The sequence below is a fragment of the Sphaeramia orbicularis genome, chromosome 9 (genome assembly GCF_902148855.1).
Source record: "Sphaeramia orbicularis chromosome 9, fSphaOr1.1, whole genome shotgun sequence".
NCBI classification, from domain to species: Eukaryota; Metazoa; Chordata; class Actinopteri; order Kurtiformes; family Apogonidae; genus Sphaeramia; species Sphaeramia orbicularis.
This window is the reverse complement of record NC_043965.1, coordinates 39,915,901-39,939,601: the sequence shown is the minus strand read 5'-3', so window position 1 is coordinate 39,939,601 and position 23,701 is coordinate 39,915,901. Positions and strand designations below refer to the sequence as shown.

At 37.4% G+C, this 23,701-nt stretch overlaps 1 protein-coding gene across 1 annotated transcript in view; it reads left to right on the top strand.

Moving 5' to 3' along the window:
- Window positions 1-23,701, top strand: part of tacr1a (tachykinin receptor 1a) — a 167,233-nt gene that overhangs the window by 45,366 nt on the left and 98,166 nt on the right. The window lies entirely within an intron of this gene.

The following is a 23,701-nucleotide window of genomic DNA, read 5'->3' as shown; positions in this document are numbered from 1 at the left end:
GCACATAAGAACTGAGGATAAGTCAGGCTGAATTTATGAAAGTTATACTAGTGGCAATATATAAAATATACAGTACATTGAATAGGGAATTTTTTTTTTTTTTTCACATTTTTTATATGTTTAACATTACAGGTAAGATAACTTGCATGTTAGTTTACAGAAAAATATGACTGCAAACATCCAAAGTCATGGGATGAGACTTCAACTGCTGGTCCAGATTGGTTTTCCTGCTTTATGAAACGAAACCCAACTCTTTCCATTAGTCAGTCAATATCTTAAGTCATTGTCATGGTCCTGATTTTCCAATGTTACATTCTACCCCAAGGTATGTTACAACTGACCCCAACTATGGGGTCAATTGTAACATTTCACTCCTTGTGTTTGAGATTAACCCTTTCATGCATAAATTTTGAGAACCTTAGTCAAGATTTTTTTCTTGAGTGATTTTATTCCTCTTTAGGTGTGAAAAAAATAATGCAATTGAAGTTTTTTTATGAACCTATTTTTCATGGCGTTACAAAAATGTTCACTCAGCTGGACTCCATGCGTTTCATTTTTGAGGCAAAGACATATTTAAAACCCATCGTTAGAAAGTGATATACTGTGTGAAAACTATGAAATAAAAACATTTTTAATGCTGTTTTCTCACATTTTAGTGTACTCTAATACTAGTTGTTACTCACTTCATGGAGATAATATGCAAAAAAAAAAAACTTTTTGTTTAAGAAAACCGTCACAGCCTAACAACAATTAGCAACTGACTTACACTAAAACATGTTTGTGCAGATCAGGTTTATCAAGAACGACAAAGTTTCAGTAACTGTATGAATTGCAGTGTTTGGGATGATGCATAAGCGTCCACTATATTGGCTGATCTGGAACTAAAACAACAAAACCCATGAATATACAAGAGAACAGCTGTCCACTGTAGTGACCACTATACATGAAAGGGTTAAGTCATGCATTTTCTATTTGTGTTGCACAGGCAATTTCTTGGTCATTTATTAGCAGACACTTGAAGCTAGTTTGCATAGCAGTTTGAAGACAGTGGGTTAAAACACCTCAAAGTTAAAGACAAATGTCACAAATGTTGCAACTGTCCCTGGTCTCCCCTGTAAAAAACTATTACATGATCAAAAACAAATTAATTTTAGCAAAGGTTGGGAACCACTGGTTTAGAGTTTTAGAGTAGCCGTATTCTGTCAACAGCACAGTGTCTTTTTCTACGTTCTTATGAATTCTCCTTTCCATCTTTCCTTAACCCCATGACATTTTCCACCAAAGTCAAAGAAAAGTTGTCAGAAAACGTAGGCAGAAGTTTTTATAATGGTGGAGAAAGTCTACTGCAGAATAGAAATGAAGCAGCAGGTGATGTGTGAGTGGAGAGAAAGTGAAAAGAAAAAAAAAACAGAATGAGAGTATTCAGTTGATTTATTTTTGTCGTGTACAACTATAATAGATAAGGTGTACAAGCAGAAGTGTAACCAAAAAGTGCTCCACAGCATCAACACCAATCAATATTTAAGTGCTACAAAATGCAATTGCGCACACACATTATCGACTGAGTTTGTTTTACAGAGCTATGCTGGCAGGTATAAAGTCTGAGAAGTCTGCAAAGGCAGTGTTCTGGACCTCAGATCTGATGGTAAAGACTTGTTTTCACTGTGGAGTGGGCGTGATGCATCACTGAGGATTCCCCACCCGTTTCCCAGTAGTCGTCCTCATAACACAGTGTCATACTGTTCTGTTCTTGACCTGCTTTGCTACCAGACATATTAACAACCGTTTTAAGTTTATTGGACTAGGCTACAGTGACAAATACCAAACAATACAGCAGACAACTGTATGATAAAGTAGATCAGCATAAAAGGAAACTCATGACAGAACCCATAATTATTGCTGGCTCTTATGAAGTAGCGTTTTACACTGACTTAAAGGAATAATGTGTAGGATTTAGTGGCATCTAGTGGTGAGGTTTCAGATGCAACTAGTAAAGCACTAAGAGAGCGCAGACCTCCGCCAAGGCAGATCAGTCCCTCCCGATCACCACCAAAATTTAATCATTGGTTCCCTGTGCCAGTATCAACATTTCCTGAGAATTTCCTGAAAATTTGTCCATAACTTTTTGAGTTATCTTGGTAACAGACAGACAGACAAACCCTGATGAAAACATAACCTCTGCCGTTCCTTGGTGGAGGTAAAAAAAAAAGCAAACAAATAAACAAACACACAAACCCTGATGAAAACGTAACCTCCTGGGCAGAGGTAACAAAACAAAATAAAGTATTCCTCATCAGATAACTACTAAAAATATGACATTCACCTTCATTGGATGGTCTACATCAAATATATTCAAACCCAACAATAACATTTCTCATAATTGCCAATATTAACAAAACTGAAAAGGCTTGGCCAAGTTATAAAAAAAATATTATTTCAAGTGCTGAAAAATAAAACTGAAAAACAGAATTAAAATACTAATGATAATAATGATAGTAATAATGGTAATAATAATAATAAGAAGAAGAAGAAAGAATAAAATAGAGGGTATGCACGTGACATCACCGCTAGCGGAAGTCACCGCAATTACGTCCACTGAGTGGCAGAAAGAGGGAGATGAGTAGCAGCTTTGGCTTGAATACTGCGAAAACTTTAGAACAATCTAAGAAATGGGGAAGAGCTGTTGTGCCATTGATTGCACAAAGAGGTTTAAAAAGCACTCGGAGCTATCATTTTAGCGGCGACCTAAAGCCAAAGACAGAAGAAGCAGATGGATCGCTGTGATTCGTAGAAATAACTGGAATCCAGACAATGAAACCTGGATTTGTATCAGGTAACATTAATTTATGCTGTATTCTTGTGTAAAATCATACCTTAAATTACGTATCATTTTGGCTAACGTTACTTCTTAGTAAAGCTCTTAATGTTAGCATCTGTCATTTAGTTCTATGTTTCATAACTGAAACGTTTTTGTCTTCAATTGTGTGATTCTAAACCTTGTACTCTATATGATCTGTAAACTAGCTTAAACTGAGGCTAACCTAGTTTTCCAAATAAGGGGGTACTCTAGCACAAAGCTGTTGTAGCTGTGTTGTATCAAGTATTTGATGTTAACTCTACTTAAATCTCCACAGTACCAGTAGATCATACACTCACTTGGGTCAATACTAAGGGTTCAACTCCAGTAAATCAGTAGTGAACTGTGAGCACTACTGCTGGGCCTTTACCTTGGCAATCACCGCCAAGAAAATACGTCTGCACTGACAGAAAACCTCCAAAACAATAGTATGTTGAATTGAAAGCATTCACCAGCTGTAATCCTCTAATTAACGATGACGAGGATGTCAACAACTCTGGCTTTTGTATGCTTTCAGCCTTTGCATTGGGTATTTTCCCGGCGTTGAAATCAGGTTCATATAAATGTCAGGATACGTGATTTCCGGCCACATATCAATGTTCATAGACCACTTGTTGTTTGGTAGCTTGTATGGATCCATGTCCTGTCCAGTTGTCTTTAATTTCATGTTATATTCCACATTTTTCCCGGTCTCGCTTTTGTTACTGCTATGCTCCGTCATGTTGAGCCGGTTTGTTTTTGCCACTTAAGGCGGCCATACACTGTGCGATTATTTCGATCGTTGCACGCAGCTCCATCTCAAACTGTGTGAATCAGTCGTACAGTCAGGCTCACGATTCCTGTTCTCACACTGTACGGACCGACGCTTGTATGCGACCTAACTGCTCACACTGTAGGACCATACACCACAGGACGCACGACACGTTTGAGTGTTGTATCCGGAAATACAACGTTAAAATACCAAGGAATCCGTAAAAGTGCATAGATGATTGTGCATTGGCGTGAGTCACGAAATGGTAGTGCTAAACAAAAACCAACGAGCTGCTTTGGTAATATGTGCCATTATCTGTGAGGAATCAAAAAAGAAGAAAAGACAACGATGTGTTTGGTGCAGGCATTGGTTGGCCAGACGTGGACAGTATGGGCTGTCATCCAGGAACTAGAGGTAAGCTGCAACAGCCAAACTGCACTAGGACAATAGCCAGCTACTGTTAGCTTGTACGCTACTGTATGCGTCTGTGTTTGCGCATGCACAGTGTGAGAATTTGAGGCACGTCGGTTCATGGCACTGCTTTGACAGTACGATACACTCACGAGGAGCGAGCAGGATTTCAAACAGCTCTGTTTTCCTTGCGAACACACGATTGCTGGTCGTGAGGTGGTCGTGAGGTGCTAATCGCTTCTCTTTACCCCATGTACACTGCACGAAGCATGACACACAATTAGAGGCACATCGGGCCCGATCCCAGAAAGAGTCGCACGAGTGAGAAATCGTCTCTAAACTCGCACAGTGTAAGGCCGCCTTCAGTCTGACTTAGAGGGGCGTGGCCCAGGGGGGAAGTGATGTATGGGCATTCCCTCCATAAAATATCCACCCAGATATTGACAACAAACAACATAGAATTCATCTGAATTGGATGGCGTAATTCTGAAATAAATTTACAAAATAAAGTAAGAATTAAATAGGAACGCTCTCTCAGTATAGCCAATATTTACAAAACAAAGGCTTTGCATAGTAACAAAAGACAACGCCATGTCTAATTTGTAGAATACAATAGCTTTAGAACAGAACACTTCAACTTTTTTTCTTTTTTGTGTCTTTTTGTCTTTTAAGCTTGTTTAATTTGTAAGCAACTGATAACTGTGTCACTAAACAGCTCCACTCTCCTTTCTCCTCATCCATTTAACAACAACAGTCTCCTGTTTCCCTTTGCAAAAACTCTCACCAATTCATCCATATCCAAGCTATTTGTTATGGATTTCTCATGGGCCAAGATCACCAAATTCCTCTTTCGGATATGTAACTTGGTGCAGCGATAAGGGGTTAGAATCCATGACAAAGTGGAGAAGGAAGTCTCACATGACGCCGAAGACACACCAATTCCCAGGGCTGTTACGTACAATTTACGCAACTCAGGAAAGGCTTCCTTGTACTCCTGCAGGACTTTACATACAATGGACAGGTCTTTTTCCTTTGAACATTTTTTGAGCAGCATCTGTTTTGCCATAAGAACTTCATTTCTCAGACTTACTTTGTCTGCTTCAGTGCCAGGGGGTGCAACAGGGTGGGATCTAGAAATGTGTTAGATTTGGGAGCAAGACTAGATATGGCTGTCATCAGGTCAGTATTCCTGTGTGAAGATCTAGTTTCCATCTCTGACATGGCCCTGTCAAGGATGTTGAGCAGGGATCTTTTCAGAGACTGACGGGGGGAAATTGTTGGGTCAGCAAAGTCTGTATGGCCCAAAGTTGAACACTGACAAATTTCCCACATTGTACCTATCCCTGGTCCCATCCACTTCTGAGACCAAACCCTGCAGTATCAGCATTTTCATACTTTTTCGTTCCCTCTCCAAGCTCATGTCAGCCAGTGTTCGAATAATTTCATTTTGGATATCCTTAGATGTGTAGTTTACATTTTTTGGGATGTCCTTAGCAATACTTACTAGCTTCTCATCCTTCTCTAAAGTATATTCCATCAGTTTCAGAAAAAGACCTGAAGCAATGTCATCATCACTACTCGCTGCATCATGTCTCAAAGTTTCTGCAGTCCCACAGAACCCCAACTCATTTACACAGAGAAACCTTATCGCACTACCAATACTCCTGACACAGTAATAGTTCTTTTTTTTTCCAAGTTGTGTTTTACCAACCAACATTGAATCCACAGTCACTCCTCAGCTTCTCTGCTGTTATGCTCACTCCAGATGGTGGAAACATGCACATGGTTGTGGCTGGATACATGTTTCTGGAGGCCCTTGTCGCTAAAACCAGTTAAAGTAAAAACTATGGAGTGTGCAGTTGGAAGCTGGGGCAAGGCTTTGACACAGGTGTACGAACGGCGACTGAAAAGTTTTGAGCCTATCATGGAAAGGATTAAGATATGAAGACCAAATCTGGTCCATGAAATCTTTCATATATCTTAATCCTATCCACAAAATTTCTTGGTCATAGCAATCTTTTTCCCTGTTTTACAGGTCCCTGAACATTCTGTATCAAGTGTTTCCTGAAAAATGGACAAACTTGAGTATCGGGCTGTCATCAAGTACGCGTACGACCTTTGCCTTCTTTGGGGTTGGTGACATGGGATGTTTCCATTGTTTTGACTGCTCCTTGGTCTCAGGCTGATAGTGATGGGCCCAAGTCTCATCCATAGTCACTAATCAGCCCCAGACTCAAGTTTGTCCATTTTTCAGGAAATACAGGGTGGGGAAGCAAAATTTACAATATTTTGAGGCAGGGATTGAAAGACAGTGTATGAACAATTAGTTTATTGAAAATCATGAGAATTTATTTGCCACAAGAAAATTGACATAATAGAAAATGTTTTTATTCTATGTGTCCTCCTTCTTTCTCAATAACTGCCTTCACACGCTTCCTGAAACTTGCGCAAGTGTTCCTCAAATATTCGGGTGACAACTTCTCCCATTCTTCTTTAATAGTATCTTCCAGACTTTCTCGTAATAGTTTTGCTCACAGTCATTCTCTTCTTTACATTATAAATAGTCTTTATGGACACTCCAACTATTTTTGAAATCTCCTTTGGTGTGACGAGTGCATTCAGCAAATCACACACTCTTTGACGTTTGCTTTCCTGATTACTCATATGGGCAAAAGTTTCTGAAAAGGTATGGATAATAGTGTTAGGTATGATTATGACATCAATATATGTTTGGTTTCAAAACAATTGACGTAGTCCCTGCTGAGAAAAAACAACTCAATGTTCATTGTAAATTTTGCTTCCCCACCCTGTACTTGATACAGAAAGTTCAGGGACCTGTAAAACAGGGAAAAAGTTTGCTATGACCAAGAAATTTAGTGGATAGGATTGAGATATGATCGGTGCAGCATCTGCAGTGATGCGGTCGCTGTACTGGTCTGTCGTGGTGAAGAAGGAGCTGAGCCGAGAGGCAAAGCTCTCGATTTACTGGTCAATCTACGTTCCTACCCTCATCTATGGTCATGAGCTTTGGGTCATGACCGAAAGGACAAGATCCCGGATACAAGCGGTCGAAATGAGTTTCCTCCGCAGGGTGGCTGGGCGCACCCTTAGGGATAGGGTGAGGAACTCAGTCACCAGGGAGGAGCTCGGAGTAGAACCGCTGCTCCTCCGTGTCGAGAGGGGCCAGCTGAGGTGGCTCGGGCATCTGTTTAGGATGCCTCCTGGACGCCTCCCTGGGGAGGTGTTCCGGGCATGTCCCACCGGGAGGAGACCTCGGGGAAGACCCAGGACATGCTGGAGAGACTATGTCTCTCGGCTGGCCTGGGAACGCCTCGGGGTCCCCCCGGAAGAGCTGGAGGAGGTGTCTGGGGAGAGGGAAGTCTGGGCGTCCCTGATTAGACTGTTACCCCCACGACCCGGCCCCGGATAAAGCGGAGGATAATGGATGGATGGATGGATGGATGGATTGAGATATGTGAAAGATTTCATGGACCAAATTTGGTCTTCATATCTTAATCCTTTCCATGTTAGGCTAAAAACCTGTCAGTTGCCCCTCGTACACTTCCTAATGGGAAGTTCCTACCCCTCTCAGTTTTCAAAACATAACATCCTGCACATGTGACTCTTTTCAGAAAGATCTGCGTGTACACGGCCCCAGATATCTACACCATCAAGAGCATGCCGAACCTGTCGATGGCCTGACATGGGTCAATATTAACCCTTTCTTGCATAGTGGTCACTACAGTGGACAGCTGTTCAAAGCTGTTCTCTTGTATATTTATGGATTTTGTTGTTTTAGTTCCACATCAGCCAACACTGTGGACGCTTATGCATCATTCTATACACTGTAATTCATACCATTACGATAAATTTGCTCTTCTAGATAAACCTGATCTGCACTAACATATTTGAGTGTAAAAAAAAAAATGCTATTTGTTATTGGACTGCAATTAACTGTTTTGTTTTTTTTTTTAACATTTTTTTTTTTTTTTTGCATAGTATCTCAATGCAGGTATGTTAAAATGTGAGAAAACATCAGGTTAGCAGCATTAAACATGTTTTTATTTCATAATTTTCATGCAGTATATCAGTAAATACATGTTTCTTTGCTTCTTTAGCTGAGTGGACATTTTTGTAACTCCATGAAAAATAGGTTCATATATATATATATATATATATATATATATATATATATATATATATATATATATATATGTATACACACACACACACACATATATATATATATTTTTTTATTATTATTTTATTATTATTATTATATTTATTTATTTATTTATTTATTTTTTGTCTTTTTTTGTTGTCTTTTTTTTCATAAAATTGTTCTTTGTGCGAACAACATTAGACACAGGTCCACCAGTCGGAGAGATATTTTAGGGATATTTAAAGGACTTTGGCTATATGCTGCAGACGGGGACAGTGGTGCTTGTAGAATCGAAAATGAAACACGTCTCTATACGACTAAAATGGTGAGAAGAACAGGCTGTTCCCCAGTTTACTTTACAAATATAGATGAATTTTTTAGTTGTTAAATATTTCAAGAGTCACTATGATTTTGACGACAGAGATCTGCTGCTTCCTCAAAGTCTCCCACAGTCGTGCAGCTCATTTTGCTCTCCCCTGCTTACTGACACTGGGTCATTTGCATACTAACAGTGATTGGATGTTTAGCTGGGGGGAAGGTGAGTGGGGGATCTCTGCTGAGTGCTGTGTGAGCCTGCACACAAACAGAGCACGGAGGGAAAGAGTGGAGAAGTGATGCTTTTTGAGTGGATTCTTCAGCTACTGTGGTAAATCTTGTTTATATTGAGGTTGTGGCTTATCGATTATTTTCTTTCTCAACTTCTGAAAGTTTGATTCAAGGGGGCAGGACATTTGTTTAAGAGGGTTTTGCCCCTTCTTGCCCCTGCATAGAACTGGCCCTGTCTGGTAGTTCATCTTCAAAATTTTTCCTTCAGTAATAAGATCTCAGAGCAAATTTCATCTCACCTCCCAAATCAGACAGCTGATACTAAAAGTCATGAGCATTTGTGAGCATTTTGGAGGTAGTGTTTTTATGTCTTTTCTGTTGGAAAAAGCATGTACAATCTTCCTAATGTTTTTTTGTAATTATATATTATATTGTGTGTCTGCATCCACTGATATGTTGCCTATAGTATAATGTAGTGTTGTTTTTTTGTTAATGTTAGCCATGCTAATTGTTATCAAGCACATTCCTATATCATATGTTACTATCACTTAAAATTCCAAAATATACATTGATTTATATGACGCTAACAAAATTTCTAGATATATAGTGACATATGAACTCTATTTTTCTGTTTGATTTTTCAATAAAATATATTTAGTCACACAGTCGACTAAATCACACAAAGTGGTCACACTCATGGAAGTTGAAAAAAAAAAACCAACAAAAACAAGCATATTATGACTCTATATGGACAAATGACAGGTGTATTTGGTGTACTACTTAACAGAAACATTTCATGAAAAGTTAACACAATAACTCTTCAATAAAGGGAAGGCAAAACATTGCCTTTGAAATGCTCACAAATGATCACCACTTTTAGTATGTGCCGAATCAGACTTTCAGACTTGCCTTTTTCCGGGCAGACAAGTCAGCTGTGGTTATCATAAATGTTTACACCCATAAACATTGTAAAATGACTTTGTTCCTTAGTGCGTAATGTAGTTTACGGTTTTACCTTGTCAGTAAGCTAGCGTTTAGCATTAGCTTACATATAACTCCACCCATACTCCCGCAGCTCCACCCCTTTTGTCCAAATATGTTCACCTAAATCTCGAAAAAGCCAACATGTGATAGCAAAACTGCAACATATTAGCTTTAAAATAGCATTCAGAAACCAAATACAGTCTATGGTAGATACATGTGGCACAGTCAAGTTATCAAGTAATTGTATACATATTACTCATATATTAGGTTTCTGCAAATACATATATAATACAGGAAAACGTTTCCAAAAGACAAAGTGGTGTATCACACACATTTAGACAGAACTTGGACATGGACTTGGAGGAGCTGTTGGAGAAATACCTGATAATGAGACCTCCAGGTTGGGCATCACCTGGAGCCAGATGGATGCAAAAGAACAGGACAAAGGGTTCTGAGGACATTGTACCGACAGGTAAAACCACCAGCAGGGTGAAGGGCCTAATAATCGAACTCACACCAACACTTACTATTTGGAGCAGCTTTTGCAGTCAGTCCTACAGCTGTGCACTGGCCTTGTTATAATCGGTACTGCCGCCTTGTCATCTTTCATCTGTTGCTGGTTAGCAGTAAAAAAATAAAAAAGACATTGTTATGATGATCTCGGTACCTGAAGGCCGGTACCTATATTTGTCAGAAATTAGAGCACTCTGTAACAGCAACACCATTTTACAGCAAAAATGTTGAACAAATCTGTTGACATTTACAACTTTACTGACCTGCAAATTTTAATACATTTCTGGTTAAGTTTAATTTATTCTATATTCTATTTATTCTATAGCACATGCGGGCTAAGGATAAACCAGAGCTAAATTCCTTGTTTATGTGCACAAACTTAGTCAGTAAAGCTGATTCTGCCCAAATCTTGATGCACAGAAACAGCAAACAAACAGCAAAACAAGAGGACAGTAGAAAACAGAAGTAGAGGAGAGGGTCTCTGAAGGTAAATACACCACCACACAATGAAAAGGGATCAGAAGTATTGGTGGAAAAGATTACTGTTTGGGTTTTTTTTTTTTTTTTTTTTTTTTTTACTTTTACTTTTATTCTATTTTCTATTTATTCTATAGCACAGGCAGGGTAAGGATAAACCAGATTTTGACACCCAGATACAGCAAACAGCAAAACAAGAGGAAAATAGAAGTAGAGGAGAGGGTCTGTGAAGGTGACAATGGATCAGAAACAATGATGGAAAAGATTACCGTTTTAAGAGTCTATGTAGTGTTTAAAAGGAAAATTTTACACAGTTTACCTCTAAGTACATTCTTCAGATATCTGTACTTTCTTACATTTTAACACAGATACCTGTCCTTTCAACTCCTTACATTTTCAGAACAGGCTCCTTACTTTGATCTATTTGGGGAGGATTATACATTATATATTACATATCTAAGATGAAGATCAACTTCAACCTTCATCAGGGGTGTCAAACTCATTTCAGTTCAGGGGCCACATTCAGCTAAATTTGATCTGAGGTGGGCCAAACTAGTAAAATAATAACATAATAATATATAAACAATGTCAATTCCAAACTTTTCTCTATGTTTTAGAGCGAAAAAGTAAATTTACATCATGAAAAGGTTTACATCTGCAAACTATCCTTTCAAAAGATGTGAATAACATGAACAAACTGAAAAAATAAGTGTAATTTTAACAATATTCTGCCTCAGTTTATCATTTACACATTTACATTGTAACTTACAGATCACAGTGGATCTACAAACACACAAAACATTTAGTAACAGGTGGAATATTGTTAAAATGATAAATAAAACTCTTAAGGCATTTCAAGTAGTTCATATTTTTTCAGGTTATTCACATTTTTTGCAAAATTATACTTAGTTTTAGTGTAAATACATGAAAATATTTACATTTACAAATAGAAAAATTTGGAGTTGTCATTATTTATATGTTATTATGACAGTATTTTACCAATCTGACCCACCTGAGATTGAATTGGAATGAATGTGGAACCTGAACTCAAAGGATTGTTTATATCTTCATGTAACTTTTACATGTTTGACACCTGTGACCTACATGGACATGAAAAAAACACCTAAAAATGATGACCCCTTGGTGTATAGAGCAGTGCATATCAAGTATAACAGATGTTGTTCGGTAGAAGACACAACCAGACAAACCAGACATTAGAGGAGACCTGACTGAGGTCTAATATGATCCAGGAAAGGATTTGACAGGAGTTTTCTGGCTTGATAAGCAGATTTTGGAGATGGAGTACAGAGGATAGAGGGTTTGAAAAGGAAAAACTAAAAAAAGCAAAGCATAAATGATAAATTGAAGTATGCATGGATATATTTGACTTACTCAAACCAAAGGTATTTTGTTTATCTGAAATGCAACCGGGAGTTTAATTATTTTATTTTAACCCTGTTAAGCCTGAACCATTAAATCACTGACAGAAAATTCCAGTTCTTTGAAACTGGAGCCTTTATTGATCCTTCTGAACAACCAAAATATATATTTTTTTGAAATATCAATTTCCATGTATGAGTTTCAATTTTGTATCATATTTGATACATCAGGTCTCAGTGCTCAAATATACAGGGTGGGGAAGCCAAATTTACAATATTTTGAGGCAGGGATTGAAAGACAGTGTATGACCAATTAGTTTATTGAAAGTCATGAGAATTTATTTGCCACAAGAAAATTTACACAATAGAAAATGTTTTTATTCTATGTGTCCTTCTTTCTCAATAACTGCCTTCTAACGCTTCCTGAAACTTGCACAAGTGTTCCTCAAATATTCGGGTGACAACTTCTCCCATTCTTCTTTAATAGTATCTTCCAGACTTTCTCGTAATAGTTTTGCTCATAGTCATTCCCTTCTTTACATTATAAACAGTCTTTATGGACACTCCAACTATTTTTGAAATCTCCTTTGGTGTGACGAGTGCATTCAGCAAATCACACACTCTTTGACGTTTGCATTCCTCATTACTCATATGGGCAAAAGTTTCTGAAAAGGTATGGATAATAGTGTTAGGTATGATTATGACATCAATATATGTTTGGTTTCAAAACAACTGACGTGGTGCCTGCTGAGAAAAAAACAACTAAATGTTCATTGTAAATTTTGCTTCCCCACCCTGTATATATATATTTTTTTTACAAACAAAAACCTAATATAACTCAAACGTGTCTAACAAATTAGGTCAAGGTTACTTTATTTATACCCATAGGTAGATTTGTTTTGCAGTCTGGGTGATTGCCTTGGCATTACAACAACACATACACTGAACATGTAAGACTGCACTTGATCACGCTTACAGACAGGACAAAAAGACAGGACAAAAAGTGCTTTGTGTTCCACTATTCATCGGTATAGCAGCATGGATAAGTAAAAGAATAAAATAAATAAGATCAAATAAATAAAAACAAGATGCAATAAAACACAATAAAAAACCCAGAAAAGATAGAAATTAGTAATTCCTTTTCAAAATTGGCAAAGTTCTTCCTCCTTCCTCATTAATGTCAATCTTGTATTGTCACTGGAAAGGCCTCTGGTGAACGAATTCCTCCCCCCCGGTGGATTATATGTGTATTGCATGTATCTAATTGTATACATCAGGTTTTTCAAGAATAAAAAATATCACACTGATCATGTAGAGGGCTTCAACATTCATGTGTCAAATATGATACGTTCGGCGTTATAGGGTTAAAGTCTAAACTCATGTTGCTTATAGTCTGGTGTCCAGGGAGCGCTTCGGTATCTGTAGAGTTGACGATAATGTGGGCTGTGGAGCGAACAGTCTGCAGGTGTATGTTTGATTCTGACATCAACAGCCCAAGTGTGACTCACCTACAAGAAGAAAAGCAACATGACTGCCAGCGCTGTTTGAAGCAGAGCCAAAGTAAAGCCGAGGCTGTGATCTCCCATTTGCGACAGACCGCTGGGAGCGCTTGATTTCAAAGGCCTCCTCCTGTCTCTGATATAATTAGAGTGAGGACGTCCATTTAGCAGATTCATTTGGGTTATTAGTGGGATTAAGCCTTTAATTAGACCTCTTTAGCTCAGGATGACGTTTCACCAGTGAGCTTTGCTTTTTTTAAAGGGAGATGAAAAACTGGGATGCCATCGCTCTGTATGCAGTAAACTAAACCTTGCATATTTCCAGATTGAATTTGTAAATTAAAAATGTGCCTCTGAGTTAAATGATTTTTTAATGGAAGTTGTGCTCCAATTTGATAAATATTGCTTCTAGGTTACTGGATTCCTAGAAAGACCAGAGAAGGTTTAAGAAATTTACATTAAAGGAGCTTAACATATAACTAAATATATATGTAAGGAATAGGCTTATGAACAATGAGGTGATCATGACTGGAAATAAAAAAAAAAATTATGACTTATTTAATACAGATTTTCCAATTAATTAGACCACTATTCACTAAGGATATCAGTAATTTGGCAAAAATATTGCTATAAAATTGATTTGATTGGTGTAAAAATGATTTCTTGCTTCTCTTAAATGAAACAGGCCTTTAGATTCTATATTTACAAGTGTGTCAAGCACAGCAATGTGTCATAGCAGCAGCTTTTTGTACAGAAACAAGAAATCATAGAACAGAAATGGAAATATATTCTGATTATTCCTGTACTTAAAGGTAAAACATGAAACATTTCTCCCTTTTTTTAATAACCAAATTTGCTTAAACTTTGTCCTTTCCTCTCAACAGAACAAGGGATTAGAGCAGTGTTCAATGGTCACTGATAATAATAATAATAATAATAATAATAATAATAATAATAATAATAATAATGTGTTTTTTTTAAATCTATTTTTTCACAGTGGTTATGTTCTAAAACATACTTAAACATGTCCACACAACTGCAAAACTCTATGGCAAAGACCTATGTGGAAAACACAGATGAAGCCCTGTCTGTGCTTTGTTGAGTTTTGTTTCTCAGACAGAACTTCATCACATTATAAATAGTGCAGTAAGAGAGAAGATCATAATGGACCGGTGTTTTTTTTTTTTTTCTTTTATGTTCCCCCAGGTGCAATACGTAGTATTATGTTGCAAACACTCTTACTTTTTATACTGCACTGTTGTCTTTTGTCCATTGCAGTCTATTTTTGTCTTTACAGTACACTTTTTTAAAATTTTCTATTTATTCTATAGCACAGGCAGGCTAAGGATAAACCAGATTTTAACGCCCAGATACAGCAAACAAACAGCAAAACAAGAGGAAAATAGAAGTAGAGGAGAGGGTCTGTGAATGTGACAATAGATCAGAAACAATGATGGAAAAAGATTATTGTTTAAAGAGGCCATGTAGTGTTTTAAAGGAAGACAGTTTATGTTTAAGTACATTCTTCAGATATCTGTACTTCCTTACATTTTAACAGATACCTGTCCTTTCAACTCCTTACATTTCAGAACAGGCTCCTTGCTTTTTTTCCTAATCTATTTGAGGAGGATTATACATTATATATTATATATCTAAGGTGAAGATCGACTTCAACCTCCATGGACATGAAAACAACACCTAACAAGTGGTGCCAGGCATAACAAACCTCGCCCCTCACACGCATTGTAGCTTATTTTGGCATCGATCCAGCTGATGTCATCATGTCTATGCGTGTAGTGATGTCAGCATATCAACTGCCTCTAGTCTGAAGTAAAGTGAAACAAAATTGATGTATTTATAGACATTTGAAATTCCACCCATTATAAGTGAATGGGAGATGAAAAAAGATTTTAAAAAATCATTAAAAAATTTGAACTTTGCCCTAATTTTCCCAAAATGTAATGACATCTATTCTGGGTCACTGGCAATCTATAAACCCAATTTGGTATGAATTCAACTAATAGTTTTGCTGCTACAGATATGTGAAATTTCACCCATTATAAGTAAATGGGAAAAAAAAATAAGATTTTAAAAATTAATTTAAAAAATTTAACTTTGAGCTACTTTTCCCAAAATATAATGACATCTATTCTGGGTCACTGGCAATCTATAAACTGAATTTGGTATGAATTCAGCCAATAGTTTTGGTGCTACAAGTATGTGAATTTTTGCCCGTTATAAGTAAATACGACCAAAAAAAAAAAAAAAAAATTCATAAGAAATTAAAACTTTGACCCAATTTTCCAAAATGTAATGATATCTATTCTGGGTCACTGGCAATCTATAAACCCAATTTAGTATAAATTCAACCAACAGTTTTGCTGCTACAGATATGGGAATTTTTGCCCTTTATAAGTAAATGAGAAAAAAAAAAATTAAAAAATTAAAAAATTCATAAAAAATTAAGACTTTGACCTACTTTTCCCAAAATATATTGACATCTATTCTGGGTCACTGGCATTCTATAAATTCAATTTGGTATGAATTCAACCAATAGTTTTGGTGCTACAGATATGTGAATTTTTGCCCATTATAAGTAAATATGACAAAAAAAAAAAAAAAAAAAAAAAAAAAAAAAGATTTAAAAAATTCATAAAAAATTAAAACTTTGACCCACTTTGCCAAAATGTAATGATATCTATTCTGGGTCACTGGCAATCTATAAACCCAATTTAGTATGAATTCAACCAACAGTTTTGCTGCTACAGATATGGGAATTTTCGCCCTTTATAAGTAAATGAGGAAAAAAAAAAAAAAATCATAAAAAATTAAAACTTTGACCTACTTTTCCCAAAATATATTTACATCTATTCTGGGTCACTGGCATTCTATAAATTCAGTTTGGTATGAATTCAACCAATAGTTTTGGTGCTACAGTGTTAACAAACACAGAAACAAACCAAACCAAAAACAACACCCTTTACCTTCCCTTTAGGGGGGAGGGTAAAAATGATGACCCCCCCGGTGTATAGAGCAGTGCATATCACGTATAACAGATGTAGATTTGTAAAAGACACAACCAGACATGAAGGAGACTTGACTGAGGCAAAAATGTGTCGTTTATCTGAGACCAGGAGAACTGATACCAACTGGGATGAGCTGAGTTTATGTAGCTTTGAGCATAAACAGACACTTTTAACGTTCTTTGAGTACACTTCAGAGTGTGAACTTACGTATTTTTGCTTGAGTAAAAAAGTAGAGAACACTAGAGTGTTTTTTAAACGTGCATCTGTTCTTCTGCATGGGTAAAGACTGTGTTCTGTTTACCATCTTTTCCATACATTCTGTTGTTGATCAGAATTCAGCGACATTGTGTAATAAATGCCAAAATGTCTCATGGGCATAAAAATCTCTGCTGAAGAACTTAGCTGAAATAGTAATGACTGTCTCCTCACAGCATTTTATTTCTACAGTGAAAATGCTTGAAATCAATTTGCTGATGAGGCTCAGGGATATTCATTTCTGATGTACAAGGTTATTTAAGATATTCATGCACTCTCCTGTCTGATTAAAAGCATGATTATGACAATGTGAGATGATTAATCAGACACTGAGAAGAGTCATTAAAGTACAACCAGCCTTTTTTAAGCACCCACTGGAGGTCTTATGTCTTTTTTGTCACCGCAGAATACTAATTTATGATCCTGTAACCATTAAGAACATGGTCTGAGTGCAAAAAGGATGTTTATTTTATGACTTTTGCTAAATCCTACAAAATTTCACTCCTAAATACACACCCAAAGAACTCCAAAAACAATATTCCTCCTTTAAGGTATGTGTGCCAGCATTTTGTGTGGGCATGTGAGTGTGAAAATCCATTTCCTGCAGGACAGTTTTCACTGTGTGGTCCGACTCACCATTCAGAATTCTATTTTAAGTTCAAGACTCTCACTCAAATGAGCATTTTGACACTTTGCCTACATCGAGAACTTCACACAACACTGAATCCTCCATCTGTACACCTCCTCTCATCTGCCTTTAGATGATAGCCTTAAACACGCTTCATTAAAAAGAATCAAAATCAAAATAAAATAATGAAGATAATTCATCATGAAAAAAATAGACTCACCATATAAGACCAATAACAGGGGGTTTTCATATAAAAGTAGTTTAGCAGAATTATGAAAATCTGAAAAAAATAATGCAAATTTATGCATGTTTCCATCCACTTATGTTATGTGAATATTAAGAACTGGTTTAACAGCTTTCCTATTAAATGTAGGATTTCATATAAAAACACACGACCTGAGGTGATGATGGAGGAGCATAAATGGAAGGACATAAACCTCACACCTCAAACTGCTAGTGTGGAAAATATGACATTGTTTTAGACGTCTGTGAAAGCCTTTGTCTAAAATTAGCTTCTGCAGATCCTTTTTCTTGAATTAATTGTGACTTTTGCAGCACATTGGTCCCCACACGCTGCACAGACATGCATAATTATTCATAAAATCTGTTTCCATTGCACTTACTTATGTTTGTATTCTATCAATATGCAAACTTTTTCACAACTCCCACATGTAAAAACTGAAGACGTGTGTGTTTCTACTCTACTAAATGAAACTAGTCATAAAAATAGCTGGTTGGAAACTCACTTTATGTCTTTCTCTTAAAAATGAAGTAAAGTCAAGGCTTTATTCCACTAAGTAAAATGACATTTATCAGTTTACAGCAGGGGTGTCAAACTCATTTTAGTTCAGAGGCCACATTCAGCTAAATTTGATCTCAAGTGGGCCGAACCAGTAAAATAATATATCACATATAACAATATAACATAATAATATATAAATAAGGGTGACATGGTGGTGCAGTGGTTAGCACTCGTGCCTCACAGCAAGAAGGTCCTGGGTTCGATTCCAACACCAGTTGACAGGGGGTGGGACCTTTCTGTATGGAGTTTGCATGTTCTCCCCGTGTCTGTGTGGGTTCTCTCCGGGTACTCCAGCTTCCTCCCACCATCCAAAGACATGCACTAATAGGTTAATTGGTTAATTTAAATTGCCTATAGGTGTGAATGTGAGAGTGATTGTTTGTCTCTATATGTTCAGCCCTGCGATGAACTGGCGAAATGTTCAGGGTGTACCCCGCCTTCGCCCCTATGTAGCTGGGATAGGCTCCAAGCGACCCCCGTGACCCTAGTGAGGATAAAGTAGGTTCAGAAAATGAATGAATGAATGAATATATAGATAATGTCAACTCCAAAACTCTGTGTTTCAGAGCGAAAAAAGTAAATTTACACTATGAAACTGTTTACATCTACAAACTATCCTTTAAAACAATGTAGGTAACATGAATAAACTGTAAAAAGTGTAATTTTAACAATATTCTGCCTCAGTTTATCATTTATACATTATAACATACAGATCACAGTGGATCTACAAACACACAAAACATTTAATATCAGGCAGAATATTGGTAAAATTGTGCATACTTCCCTTAAGACATTTCAGGTTTTTCATATTTGTTCAGGTAATTCACATTTTTTGTGAAATTCTACTTTGTTTTAGTGTAAATACATGAAAATATTTACATTTACAAAGAGAAAAATTTGGAGTGGTCATTATTTATATGCTATTATGGTCGTATTTTACTGGTCCTGCCCACTGGAGATTGAATTGGTCTGAATGTGGAAGCTGAACTAAAAGGATTGTTAATATTTTAGTGTCATTTTTTGCATTTTACACATTCATCGCACGGGCCGGAGTGGACCCTCTGGCGGGCCGGATTTGGCCCCTGGGCTGCATGTTTGACACCTGTGGTTTACAGTATCTGAAAACATCAAACCCTCTGCAAACAGTCAGACTACTGTTTGCAGAGTTCTTCTGCATTTAATACTCTGGGGGGCATAATCTTGTGGGGAAAATCGTCTACCGCTTCCACCTGGATGAGCGACTCATCCTGTGGATAATGGACTTCCTATCAAACAGGCCACACAGAGCGATGGTCAACAACACCTCCTGTGACCTCATACACACCTCATCTGCCTCCCCACAGGGCTCACCCATGCTCTTCCTCCTGCGCACTAATGACTTATTTTTTGATCCTCCTGTGTCTACTCTCAGACCCCCCCCCCCCCCCCCCCAAACACACACATACACACACACACACACACAGCTCAGCTCTTTGTCAGGGTGTTGAGTGATGTGACAAGTCTTGCCTGGAACTGAGTGTGAACAAGACTAAAGAGGGTGGTGACCTTCACCAAAAACACAGAGTTTGAAGCAGTCGCTGTCACCGTACACAGGGAGCCTGAAGATCTGCTGGAGTAGTACAAGTATCTGAGTCTGGTCTTTCAGAAACAGCTGAAACTGAACTCCAACCGAGAGGAAATTGACAGGAAATGTCAGCTGTGGCAGTATCTCCTGAAAAAGCTCCTCCTTTGGTGTCAGCAGAAACATCTTCACAGCTTTCTATTACCCCTCCACAGAGAGTATCATGGTGTTTTCACTCTATCTGCCTTCACAGCACAAACCGGTTGCAGAGCACAGTCGAAGTCTCTTGTAAAAGTACTGGACTCCCTGTCAGAATCTTCACCTGCCCATGTGAGCAGTGCATTATTAAGTAGGAGGGCAACTCGTTCTCCTGTGGACACCAGCCTCTCTCCACAGGCTGCAGGACACTAGATATGCATCCAGCTATGTCTGTGTACATTTTCAATTAGCCCTTCCGCTGCCTTCCACATCCAGCAGCGGAATGGGGCCAAACTGACCCCAAGGAATACACAAGGCCTTTAAAAAATGAAGAAATGCTGGAAAAATCTTGAAATACCACAAGTTTTTAGGCCTGGGGGATGTTGAGACATTGGTGTATTGATGCTCTGGAAACAGATTTAGATAAATGATTACTAAATGTATTTAAAAGTGTGTTAGTTAACGAAAGAAACACACTTCAGTCCCATTTTTGATATGAATCAGCAATGAAAAGCTACCTTATATGAAAAACTACCAAAATTCATGGCATTAACAAACTGAGGAAGGGTTTGAAACAATGCCATACGAGTTGGAAACATCAAATTTAACCCTTAAAGACCCAGAACTATTTTTATGGTGACTTCCAAATGAATTTTTCTCTACATTTAACTTTTCCAAAGTGATTTATCACCATTTATTATAATATAATCCTCTACATTTTGATTTTTAAAAATTTTTTTGTAGGAGTTTGTGTTGCATACATTTACTGTTCTCATTTTTTTTTTACTTGTTTTTAACTGTTACTCTATGCATCTTTGTCATGGCTGAGTTATACAGTTGTTACAAAAATGCAAGACGAGGACCCAAATGCACAAGACAGACAAAAAGAGCTTAGTTTGAGTATTTATTTTACTCAAAATATTAGCAATATAAGCAACAAAAATATCTTCACAGCTGTGGCTTCAAAAATTAACACAAAAATTTTCACAAGCGTGGTATCAAAAAATTAACAAAAAATATCTTCTCAGATGAGGAATAAAAAAAAAAAAAATCTAACTAAAAAGTTTTCATAAACGTGGTATCAAAAATTAACACAAAAATCTTCTCAGAAGTATCAAAAAATGTAACAAAAATAGCTTCATAAACATGGAATCAGTAAACTTACAAACAAAGCAAAGCAGTACAGAAAAACAGGAGAAGGCTCAGAGAGCTCTTGACTTGACATTGCATGGAAGATGCACTGACAACAGACACAAGGAGAGGCAGGTATATAAGGAGTGGAGAGGAAATTAGCCCCAGGTGAAGACTATCAGGGAATCAGGGAGGACACAGACAAGACAGACACAGTGCACACAGACGAACAAAACCCCTCACCAAAATAAAACAGGAAATGAACCAAAACCAACTAACATAAATTAACACCGCTGAGGGCGGTGCGTCACAACAGTTCTGTATGATCATATGAGCCAGTTCTCCCTTGAAAAAGAGATTTCTTAATGAGACTTCCCAGTTAAATAAAGGTTAAATGAATGAAATAAACACAATTAAACATCAACAGACAGGAGCTTCTAATTACCCCAACCCCCAAAGGGGGGGGCAAGGGGTACTGTTTTTGGTTCGGTTTGTTTGTTTGTTTATTTGTTAACACTTTAGCAGCAAAACTGTTGGTTGAATTCATACCAGACTGGGTTTACAGATTGCCAGTGACCCAGAATAGATGTCGTCACATTTTGGGAAAAGCAGGTCAACGTTCACATTTTTTATGAATTTTTAACACACACACCCCATTTCCATATAATGGCTGAAATTTGTCTATGATGTCTATATCTCTGCTGACATCAGCACATGTATAGACATGATGACATCAGCTGGATTGATGCCAAAATAAGCTACAATACATGCGAGGGGCGGGGTTTGTTGTGTCTGGCACCACTTGTTATTGCTTGAGTTTCACTCAAACGGGCAGTTAAAGCCACAGGAGCTGCAGTCAAAGCAAAAAAAAAAAAAAAAAAAAAAGGCTAAACATGAATATGGATGACCTGATGCCATCTCCTCTGCTATAAAGAGAAGCCACTTTTCCAAGCCTCCATGTTGAGCCACAAAATAGCGCAGCAGTCAGTGTTGCCAAGATATTAGATGACGAAAATATGACAAGACAAGAATTGTTTGACCAAGTTTAAATGGGTCATATTTTGCTAAACCCACTTTTATTATTAGTCTTCGTTCATTTATTTGTGTATTTGGACCCTAATAGTTCATAAAGTTTGAATTTGAACCCTCCAGGTGCTGCAAAGCTATCTTTATATTCATTTTGGCAAAAATGGAGTGAATTTCTACAACCTGTTTTAATTCCTGCTTAATTTGTTATGTTTTATAGCTTGTTTCGTCACAACATTTGCACATATAAGGTCCAGACTTCTGATGAACATTTCTCAGAGTACGACATAACTGTTTGTCAGCAGCAGCGGTTGTAGTCCATACTGAAAATATGTCCAAACTTCGAGCTGATTACCTAAAATGTTCAGTTGTTGGTTGCATGGAACATAACAGCACAGCCAACAACCTGGAGGGGGCGGGGCATGAAGTGGCTCATGTGCATTTAAAGGGCCAGCGCTCAAAATGACCTTTCTGGTGTCATTACTCAGAAATAGGGTTGAAGATGGACCTGTGGAGTTGAATTAATGAAGAATTCAGACCCAAGCAGAGCATTTACAGTTTATGTAGACCACAGGGAAATGTTTGAAAATGCATGATTCCATTTAAAAAAGCAAAATATCAGTCCTTTAACAACATTGTGTTGAGATACTTGTGTGCAAACAGTGACACCTCAACATATGGCATACACACAGATAAAAATAAGGCCTTTGTAGTGACAGGGGACTACACAGAGAAGAGGAAGTACTTATTAATCTGCTGTCCATCTCATCTCCCCAAGGCCTCTATGGATGAAGACGTGAACATGGTGTGTGTGTTCATCTGCTTTGTCAATTTATGGCATTCACAGATAACATAATAACATGATATCGGTCATGTCTGAGGAAACCTTTACAGCGATCGGTAATTAGAACTGTCAATCACGTGTTTAACTCCCATCTGAAAACACCTGATAACAGAAGGTCCGCAGATATTTTCGTGTTTCTCCCCAGACTATTTCAATTACAATATGCAGGAAAGACAGCTGCTTTAAAACAGTCAGATACTGCTTATCAATGTGGAAAACACCTATCATTTAAAGAATAGCATATCCAGCATAGCATTCTGACCCCTGCCCAAGTGGTATAAATGTTGATGATCTCATTACAGTGGGACCTGTCAGTGGGTTGGATGTATTTGACAGCAAGTGGACGTTTAACCTTCAAAGTTGTTGTGTTAGAATCAGTAAAATGGGTAAAAGCAGGGATCTGAGCAACTCTGCCATGGGAGAAACTGTAATGTCCAAATCACTGAGTCAGAACATCTCCAGATCTTATTATTGTAAAGTGGTTCAATCAAGTATCTATTGGAGCAAAAAACTATTACCACCTGTCTAATATTATTATGTAGGTTCCTCTTTCACACAAAAACAGCTCTGACTCTGAATTGTAATGGGTTATATTACTTTTTTTTTTTTTTTTTTCCCCCCCAGGATCTGAGCAGCAATGAAATTTTTAAT